Raw genomic sequence first — 10,931 nt, 5'->3', positions numbered from 1 at the left:
CAAAAAACCCCAATTTAAATATACATTCAAATACACATTGGTTTTGTTGTGACCTCACCCACATTGCTATCAGCAAAAGGTCCAGTCTGACCCTTGGATCCCTGTACGATCCTATGGAAGAATGACATAGCAGAGTAGCAACTCCCTTTCCTTCTCGCCTCTCTATGGTGTTGATCATAAAGGAATTAGGGAATTTCTGGGCTACTGAGTCCTACTGTTCTAGACCCCAAATTTAAAGTCGTGGCTTATTTCAGAACATACTAGACAAATTCTCTTTTGCCTTATGAAATAGCTTTTTTTTTTCTTCTGGTGAATCTAAGATTCCCTTAGAAAAAGTGAAAAGAAAATAAGTAGAAGTTAGATGCATTTGTAAGTACATATAATTCATCACCATAAAGGTGGACAGTACTGTGTAAGCACACTTAAACTCCTTTAGCTATCAATTATGTTGAACACTTTTTCATATGCCTGTTTGTCAGTCATATATCTTCTTTTGAGAAATGTTTATGCAAATATTTTCCCCATCTTTTGATCAGATTATTTGATTTTTTTTCTTATAGAGTTGTTTGAGCTCCTTATATATTCTGGTTATTAATCCTTTGTCAGATGGGCAGTTTGCAAATATTTTCTCCCATGAAATTAAAATATGATCTATATTCTTTTGGTAATAATAACTTTTTATTGCCCCTATTCTTTCTTTTCCATTTTGTAGTGGATAGTGTAAGGATCGTGAACTATGTTGCATTACAAATGCTCTGGACACAGTTATTTGGTAAAATAAACATTTACGTAGCTGATAAAGCACATGTTTGTCCCCATCTGGATTGAGAAGTAATTAGAGGGAAGTCAACCTTGACATTTCAAAAGTGCTACTCCTCTGAGTCTCCCAATATTATAAAGTTGAACTTCACCAGCTTATCAACCTACAAGAAGTGGATTGTGCTGTGTCTATGGTATGGAAAGCTTGTAGCTAAAGTCCAGGTGTGTTCTTTTCTCTTGTCATATCTTTTTCAAATTTTTCTCATTGGGCTGGATAGAAAGTCTATAGAAAGTTAATCCCTTGGACATCTATGTTACAAGAACCTCTTTTTAAAAATTATACTTTAAGTTCTGGGGTACATGTGCAGAACGTGCTGATTTGTTACATAAATATACATGTGCCATAGTGGTTTGCTGCATCCATCCCCCTATAATCTATATTAGGTATTTCTCCTAATGTTAGCCCTGCCCAATCCCCCACCCCCTGCTATACCTCCCCTAAACCCCTACCCTGCAACAGGCCCCAGTGTATGATGTTCCTTCCCTGTGTCCATGTGTTCTCAATGTTCAACACCCACTTATGAGTGAGAACATGCAGTGTTTAGTTTTCTGTTCTTGTGTCAGTTTTCTGAGAATGATGGGTTTCAGCTTCATCCATGTCCTTTTGTTATCCAGTCTATCTTTGACAGACATTTGGGTTGGCTCCAAGTCTTTGCTATTGTGAAAAGTGCTACAATAAACATAAATGTGCATGTGCCTTTATAGTTGAATGTTTTATAATCCTTTGGGTTATATTCAGTAATGGGATTGCTGGGTCAAATGGTATTTCTGGTTCCAGATCCTTGAGGAATTGCCACACTGTCTTCAGCAATGGTTGAACTAATTTATACTCCCACCAACCGTGTAAAAGCATTCCTATTTCTCCACATATTCTCCAGGATTTGTTGTCTTCTGATTTTTTTATATGGTTGCCATTAACTGATGTGAGATGGTATCTCAATGTGGTTTTGATTTGCATTTCTTTAATGACCAGTGATGATGAGCTTTTTAAAAATATGTTGGTTGGATGCATAAATGTCTTCTTACGAGAAGTGTCTGTTCATATCCTTCACCCACTTTTTGATGGGGTTGTTTTTTTTTCTTGTAAATTTGCTTAAGTTCTTTGTAGATTTTGGTTATTAGCCCTTTGTCAGATTGGTAGATTGTAAAATTTTTTTCCCATTCTCTTGGTTGCTGATAACCTCTTGTTTTTTTTTACTTTCTTTTTTTTTCTCATTTAAAAAAATTTCCATAGGTTTTGCGGGGAACAGGTGGTGTTTTGTTACATGAATAATTCCTTTACTGGTGATTTCTAAGATGTTGGTGCACCCATCAGTTGAGCAGTATACACAGTACCCAATTGGTAGTCTTTTATCTCTCAACCCCTTACCATCCTTTCCCCTGAGTCCCCAAAGTCCATGGCATCATTCTTCTGCCTTTGTATCCTCATAGTTTAGCTCCCACTTATGAGTGAGAACATTTGATGTTTGGTTTTCCATACCTGAGTTACTTCCAGTTCCATCCAGGTTTCTGCAATTGCCATTATTTCATTCATTTTTATGGCTGAGTAGTATTCCATGGCATGTATATACCACAGTTTCTTTATCTACTTGCTTGATGGGCATTTGGGCTCTTTCCATATTTTTGCAATTGTGGAATTCTGCTGCTATAAACATATGTATGCAAGTGTCTTTTTTGTATAATAACTTCTTTTTCTCTGGGTGGATACCAAGTAATGGGATTGCTGGATCAAATGGTAGTTCTACTTTTAGTTCGTTAAGGAATCTCCACACTGTTTTCCATAGTGATTGTACTGGTTTACATTCCCAACAGCATCATAAAGTGTTCCCTTTTCACTACATCCCCATCAACATCTAATATTTTTTGATTATGGACATTTTTATGGGAGTAAGGTGATATCACATTGTAGTTGTGATTTGCATTTCCCTGATCATTACTGATGTTGAGCATTTTTCATATGTTTTTTGGCTATTTCTGTGTCTTCTTTTGAGAATTGTCCATTTATGTCCTTAGCCCACTTTTTGATGGGATTTTTTCTTGCTAATCAGCTTGAATTCCTTGTATTACAGATTCTATATATTAGTCCCTTGTTAGATGTATGGATTGTGAAGATTTTCTCCCACTTTGTGTGTTGTCTGTTTACTCAGTTGATTTTTTCTTCTGCTGTGTGGAATCTTTTTAGTTTAATTAAGCCTCATCTATTTATCATGGTTTTTGTTGCATTTGATTTTGGGTTCTTGGTCATGAAGTCTTTGACTAAGTCAATGTGTAGAAGGATTTTTCCAATGTTATCTTCTAGAGGTTTTATGGTTTCAGATCTTAGATTTAGGTCCTTGATTCATCTTGAGTTGATTTTTGTATAAGGTGAGATATCACAATCCAGGTCCATTCTTCTACATGTGGCTTGCCAATATCCCCGCACCATTTATTGAAGAGGGGGTCCTTTCCCCACTTTATGCTTTTTTTTAAATTGCATTTTAGGTTTGGGGTACATGTGAAGAATATACAATATTGTTGCATAGGTACACACATGGCAGATTGATTGCTGCCTTCCACACACCACCTATATCTGGCATTTCTCCCCATGCTATCTCTCCCCAACTCCCCACCCCCACTGTCCCTCCCCTTTTTCCCCCCAACAGACCCCAGTGTGTGATGCTCCCCTCCCTGTGTCCATGTGTTCTCATTGTTCAACACCCACCTATGAGTGAGAACATGCAGTGTTTGATTTTCTGTTCTTGTGTCAGTTTGCTGAGAATGGTTTCCAGGTTTATCCATGTCCCTACAAAGGACATGAACTCATCGTTTTTGATGGCTGCATAATATTCCATGGTGTATATGTGCCACATTTTCCCTGTCCTGTCTGTCATCGATGGGCATTTGCGTTGGTTCCAGGTCTTTGCTATTGTAAACAGCACTGCAATGAACATTCGTGTGCATGTGTCTTTATAGTAGAACGATTTATAATCCTTTGGATATATACCCAGTAATGGGATTGCTGGGTCAAATGGAATTTCTATTTCTAGGTCCTTGAGGAATCACAACACTGTTTTCCACAATGGTTGAACTAATTTACACCGACCAACAGTGTAAAAGTGTTCCTGTTTCTTCACATCCTCTCCAACATCTGTTGTTTCCAGATTTTTTAATGATAGCCATTCTAACTGGCACGAGATGGTATCTCAATGTTGCTTTGATTTGCGTTTCTCTAATGACCAGTGATGATGACCATTTTTTCCTATGCTTGTTGGCCTCATGTATGTCTTCTTTTGTAAAGTGTCTGTTCATATCCTTTGCCTACTTTTGAATGGGCTTGTTTGTTTTTTTCTTGTAAATCTGTTTTAGTTCTTTGTAGATTCTAGATATCAGCCCTTTGTCTGATGGGTAGATTGCAACAATTTTTTTCCCATTCTGTTGGTTGCCGATTCACTCTAATGACCATTTCTTTTGCTGTGTAGAAGCTCTGGAGTTTGATTAGGTCCCATTTGTCTATTTTGGCTTTTGTTGCCAATGCTTTCAGTGTTTTGGTCATGAAGTCCTTGCCTACACCTATGTCCAGAATGGTTTTGCCTAGATTTTCTTCTAGGGTTTTTATGGTGTTAGGTCTTATGTTTAAGTGTTTAATCCATCTGGAGTTAATTTTAGTGTAAGGTGTCAGGAAGGGGTCCAGTTTCTGCTTTTCACACATGGCTAGGTGTTTTCCAAACACCATTTATTAAACAGGGTATCTTTTCCCCATTGCTTGTTTTTGTCAGGTTTGTCAAAGATTGGGTGGTTGTAGATAGGTGGTGTTACAGCCGAGGCCTCTGTTCTTTTCCATTGGTCTATATCTCTGTTATGGTACCAGTGCCACACTCTTTTGATTACTGTAGCCTTGTAGTATAGTTTGAAGTTCGGTAGCGTGATGCCTCCCACCTTGTTCTTTTTGCTTAGAATTGACTTGGCTATGCGGACTCTCTTTTGGTTCCATATGAAGTTTAAGGTGTTTTTTTTCCAGTTCTCTGAAGAAGGCCATTGGTAGCTTCATGGGGATAGTGTTGAATCTGTAAATTACTTTGGGCAGTATGTCCATTTTCACGATATTGATTCTTCCTAACCATGAACATGGAATGTTTTTCCATCTATTTGTTTCCTCTCTTATTTTGCTGAGCAGTGGTTTGTAGTTCTCCTTGAAGAGGTCCTTTACATTCCTTGTTAGATGCATTCCTAGGTATTTTATTCTCTTTGTAGCAATTGTGAATGGCAGTTCATTCTTGATTTGGCTCTGTTTAAGTCTGTTTTTGGTGTATAGGAATGTTTGTGATTTTTGCACATTGATTTTGTATCCTGAGATTTTGCTGAAGTTGCTTATCAGTTTCAGGAGATTTTGGGCTGAGATGATGGGGTCTTCTAGATATACAATAATGTCATCTGCAAATAGACAATTTGATTTCCTCCTTTCCTATTTGAATACGTTTTATTTCTTTTTCTTGCCTGGCTGCTCTGACCAGAGCTTCCTATACTATATTGAATAGGAGTGGTGAGAGAGGGCATCCTTGTCTAGTGCCAGATTTCAAAGGGAATGCTTCCAGTTTTTGCCCATTCAGTATGATATTGGCTGTTGGTTTGTTGTAAACAGCTTTTATTATTTTGAGATACGTTCCATCAATGTCTAGTTTATTGAGGGTTTTTAGCATAAAGCGCTGTTGAATTTTGTCAAAGGCCTTCTCTGCATCAATTGAGATAATCATGTGGTTTTTGTCTTTGGTTCTGTTTATGTGGTTAAGTATGTTTATAGACTTGTGTATGTTGAACCAGCCTTACATCCCCGGGATGAAGCCTACTTGATCATGGTGGGTAAACTTTTTGTTGTGCTGTTGCAATCGATTTTCCACTATTTTATTGAAGATTTTTGCATCTATGTTCACCATGGATATTGGCCTGAAGTTTTCTTTTCTTTCTGAGTCTCTGCCAGGTTTTGGTATCAGGATGATGTTGGTCTCATAAAATGATTTGGGAAGGATTCCCTCTTTTTGGATTATTTGAAATAGTTTCAGAAGTAATGGTACCAGCTCCTCTTTGTATGTCTGGTAGAATTCGGCTGTGAACCCTTCTGGACGTGGGGTTTTTTTGGGTGATAGGCTTTTAATTGCTGCCTCAACTTCAGACCTTGTTATGGGTCTATTTAGGGTTTCGACTTCCTGGTTTAGGCTTGGGAGGAGGCAAGTGTCCAGGAATTTATCCATTTCTGCTGGGTTTACTAGTTTATGTGCATAGAGTTGTTTGTAATAATCTCTGATGATGGTTTGAATTTCTGTGGAATCTGTGGTGATATCCCCTTTATCGTTTTTTATTGCATCTATTTGATTATTCTTTCTCTCCCTCTTTTTTTTTTTTTTCAAATTAATCTGGCTAGTGGTCTGTCTATTTTGTTGATCTTTTCGAAAAACCAGCTCCTGGATTTATTGAGTTTTGGAAGGGTTTTTGTGTCTCTATCTCCTTCAGTTCTGCTCTGATCTAGTTATATTTTGTCTTCTGCTAGGTTTTGAGTTTTTTTTTTTATCTTGCTCCTCTAGCTCTTTCAATTTTGATGATAGGGTGTCGGTTTTAGATATTTTCTTGCTTCTCATGTGGGCATTTATTGCTATATATTTTCCTCTAGATATTGCTTTAAATGTGTCCCAGAGATTCTGGTATGTTGTGTCTTCATTCTTGTTGGTTTTGAAGAACATCTTTATTTCTGCCTTCATTTCATCATTTATCCAGTCGACATTCAAGAGCCAGTTATTCAGTTTCCATGAAGCTGTGCGTTTCTGAGTTAGGTTTGTATTCTGAGTTCTAACTTGATTGCACTGTGGTCTGAGAGACTGTTTGTTATGATTTCCATTCTTTTGCATTTGCTGAGGAGTTATTTACTCCCGATTATGTGATCAATTTTAGAGTAGGTGTAATGTCGTGCTGAGAAGGACGTATATTCTGTAGATTTGGGGTGGAGAGTTCTGTAAATGTCTATTAAGTTTGCTAGTTCCAGGTCTGAGTTCAAGTCCTGGATATCTTTGTTAGTTTTCTGTCTGGTTGATCTGTCTAATATTGACAATGGGGTGTTAAAGTCTCCCACTGTAATTGTGTCGGAGTCTAAGTCTCTTTGTAAGTCATTAAGAACTTGCCTTATGTATCTGGGTGCTCCTGTATTGGGTGCATATATATTTAGGATCGATAGCTCTTCTTGTTGCATTGATCCTTTTACCATTATGTAATGTCCTTCTTTGTCTCTTTTGATTTTTGTTAGTTTGAAGTCTATTTTATCAGAGATGAGAATTGCAGCCCCTGCTTTTTTTTGCTCTCCATTTGCTTGATAAATCTTCCTCCTTCCCTTTATTTTGAGGCTTTTCGTATCCTTGCATGTGAGATGGGTTTCCTGAATACAGCACACTGATTGGTTTTGGCTTTTTATCCAATTTGCCAGTCTGTGTCTTTTGATTGGGGCACTTAGCCTGTTTACAATAGGGTTAATATTGTTATGTGTGAATTTGATCGTGCCATTTTGATGCTAGCTGACTGTTTTGCCTATTAGTTGATGCAGTTTCTTCATTGCGGTTATGGTCTTTACCATTTGGTATGTTTTTGGAGTGGCTGGTACTTGTCGTTTCTTTCTATGTTTAGTGCCTCTTTCAGGATCTCTTGTAAAGCAGGCCTCGTGGTGATGAAATCTCTAAGTACTTGCTTGTTCGTAAAGGATCTTATTTTTCCTTCACTTATGAAGCTTAGTTTAGCTGGATATGAAATTATAGGTTGAAAGTTCTCTTCTTTATTGATGTTGAATATTGGCCCCCACTCTCTTCTGGCTTGTAAGGTTTCTGCTGAGATATCTGCTGTGAGTCTGATGGGTTCCCTTTGTGGGTAACCTGACCTTTCTCTCTGGCTGCCCTTAACATTTTCTCCTTCATTTCAACCCTGGTGAATCTGATGATTATTTGCCTTGGGGTTGCTCTTCTTGAGGAATATCTTTGTGGTGTTTTCTGTATTTTCTGGACTTGAATATTGGTCTGCCTTGCTAGGTTGGGGAAGTTTTCCTAGATGATATCCTGCAGAGTATTTTCCAGCTTGTATTCATTCTCTCTCTCACATTCAGGTATACCTATCAAAAGTAGGTTAGGTCTTTTCACATAATCCCATATTTCTTGAAGACGTTGTTCATTCCTTGTTACTCTTTTATCTCTAACCTTGCCTTCTCGTTTTATGTCATTGAGTTGATCTTCAACCTCTGATATCCTTTCTTCTGCTTTGTCAATTCGATTGTTGAAGCTTGTGTATGCTTCGCGAAGTCCTCGTGTTGTGTTTTTCAGCTCCATGAATTCACTTATATTCCTCTGTAAGTTTCTTATTCTGTTTATCATTTCATCACATCTTTTTTCAAGGTTCTTAGTTTCTTTGCATTGGGCTAGAACATGTTCTTTTAACACAGAGAATTTTCTTATTACCCACCTTCTGAAGCCTGATTCTGTCAATTCATCACACTCATTCTCCACGCAGCCTTGTTTCCTTGCTGGTTAGGAGTTGTGATCCCTTGGTGTAGGAGAGGTGTTCTGGTTTTTGGTGTGTTCATCCTTTTTGCACTCTTCTCTTCCCATCTTTGTGGATTTATCTACTTGTAATCTTTGTAGTTGTTGACTTTCAGGTTGGGTCTTTGAGTGGATGTCCACTTTATTGATGATGAAGTTATTTCTTTCTCTTTCCTAGTTTTCCATCTAACAGTCAGACCTCTGTGCTGTAGGACTGCTGAGGTCCACTCCAAGCCCTGCTTGCCTTGGGATCACCTGCAGCTGCTGCAGAACAGTAATGGTTGCTCCTGGTTTCTTCTTCTGCTATCTTTGTCTGAGAAGTATACCTGCCAGATGTCAGTCTGAGCTCTCCTTTATGAGGTGACTCTTTGGATATACAGGGGTCAGGGATCTGCTTGAGGGGACAGTCTGTCTTTTATAGGAGCTCGCGTGCTGACCTGTGGGCTTCGTTGTTCATTCAGAGCTTCTGGGCAGGTACGTTTAAGTCTTTTGCAGCAGAACTCATTAACCCCACCCCTTTTTTTTTCCCAGGTGCTCTGTCCAAGGAAGTTAGGGCTTTATTTATGAGTTTCTGTTGTGCTGCTGCCTTTTTTCAGGGCTGCCCTGCCCAGCAAGGAGTCAGCCTCGTCACTGTCTGCCTGCAGAGGCTTTGCAGAGCTGCTATGGGCTCTGCCCAGCTGCCGTGTGAACTTCCCTGCAGTCTTGTTTATACGGGTATTGTTAGAACTGCCTCGGCAATGGAGGTCCAGCTTGATAATGGCAGACCGTCTCTGTAATGTTGTGCTGCCTCTGCAGTGGTGAACTACCTTCATAATGATGGACTGCCTCGGTAATGGCGGACGACCCAGAGTTGGACCATCCCGTGTTCAGTTATCCTTGCTGTGAAACTCTCAAACCAGAGCATTTCAGATTGCTGTTTTTTTGTGGGGGTGGGACCAGCTATGCCTGATTACCTGGCTCCCTGCCTCAGAACAAATGGTCATGTTCCAGTCGCCTGTTGAAAAAGTGCTGGGATCTGTGCAATTTCCCGTGCTGTGACCCACTATGCCTGTGCTGGCTGAAACAGCTACGCTGAGATTCGTAGTGGTTTTTTGCCTGGGAATCTCCTGTCCTGGTTCACTGTTTCCGTCCCCTTTTGTATCAATTGAATGTGTGACTGTCTTCCTGGATCTCCAATCGCCACCTTGAACGGTGCCCAGACCCGTGTATTTTGTACGGAGAACCACTGCACTGGGGCACTGGCCAAAACAGCTGCGCAGGCCGAAACAGCCATGCTGGCGACCCATGGGGCTCCTCCACCTGGGAATCTCCTGGTCTGTGGGCAACAAAAATCTGCCTGGAAATGTGGTGTTCACTCACCCTCTGCGCTTTTGCTGGGAGCTGCAATCCTGAGCTGCCCCTAATCGGCCATCTTGGATCTCGGAATCTTGTTTGCTTTGTTTAAGATCAGTTTGCTGTAAGTATTTGGCTTATTTTCTGGGTTCTCCATTCTCTGCAATTGGTCTATGTATCTATTTTTATAAGAGTACCATGCTGTTTTGGTGGCTATGGCTTTCTAGTATAGTTTGAAGTTGGGTAATGTGATTCCTCCAGATTTGTTCTTTTTGTTTGGTCTTGATTTGGCTATGCAGGCTCTTTTTTGGTTCCATATAAATTTTAATTTTTTTTCTAGTGAAAAAAATCCCCTACATTGCTAGCCCTTCCCTCTGGGCATTCACTGCAGGATTTCGAACTTGAGTTAGATTTCAGTCTTCTTCATGACCTCGACAAAACTACCCTTGTTAGTGGTGGTAGTTTTCTATACAATGTGCAGCAACCTCAATTTTTGGCTTTTCAGAAGAAAGAATTTCACAGAGGAGCTTAAGGCAAGGGAGAGATGGATTCAAGTTTTAAAGCAGGAGAGAAAGTTCATTAAAGAGCTTTAAAGCTGCATTGCTATCTATTTTAGCTTCTCTGTAGCAATTGTGAATGGGAGTTTACTAATGATTTGGCTCTCTGTCTATTATTGGTGTATGGGAATACTTGTGGTTTTTGCACATTGATTTTGTATCCTGAGACTTTGCTGAAGTTGCTTATTAGCTTAAGGAGAATTTGGGCTGAGACAATGTGGTTTTCTAAATATACAATCATGTTATCTGCAAACAGAGACAACTTGACTTCCTTTCTTCCTATTTGAATACGCTTTATTTCTTTCTCTTGCCTGGTTGTTCTGGCAAGAACTTCCAGTACTATGTTGAATAGGAGTGGTGAGAGAAAGTATCCTTCTCTTGTGACTTTTTTCAAAGGAAGTCCTTCTAGCTTTTTCCCATTCAGTGTTATTGGCTGTAGGCTTGTCATAACTAACTCTTATTATTTTGAGATACTTTCCATCAATACCTAGTTTATTGAGGGGTTTTATCATGAAGGAGTGTTGAATTTTGTTGAAGACCTTTTCTCCATCTATTGAGTTAATCATATGGTTTTTGCCATTGTATCTATTTATTTGGTGGATTACGTTTATTGACTTGCATGTATTGAACCAGTCTTGCATCCTGGGGATTAAGCTGACTTCATCATGGTGGATAAATATTT

This window comes from Sapajus apella, unplaced genomic scaffold (genome assembly GCF_009761245.1).
Source record: "Sapajus apella isolate SASKATOON/1434 unplaced genomic scaffold, GSC_monkey_1.0 scaffold6, whole genome shotgun sequence".
Lineage (NCBI taxonomy): Eukaryota > Metazoa > Chordata > Mammalia > Primates > Cebidae > Sapajus > Sapajus apella.
Note: the sequence above shows the minus strand (reverse complement) of the source record.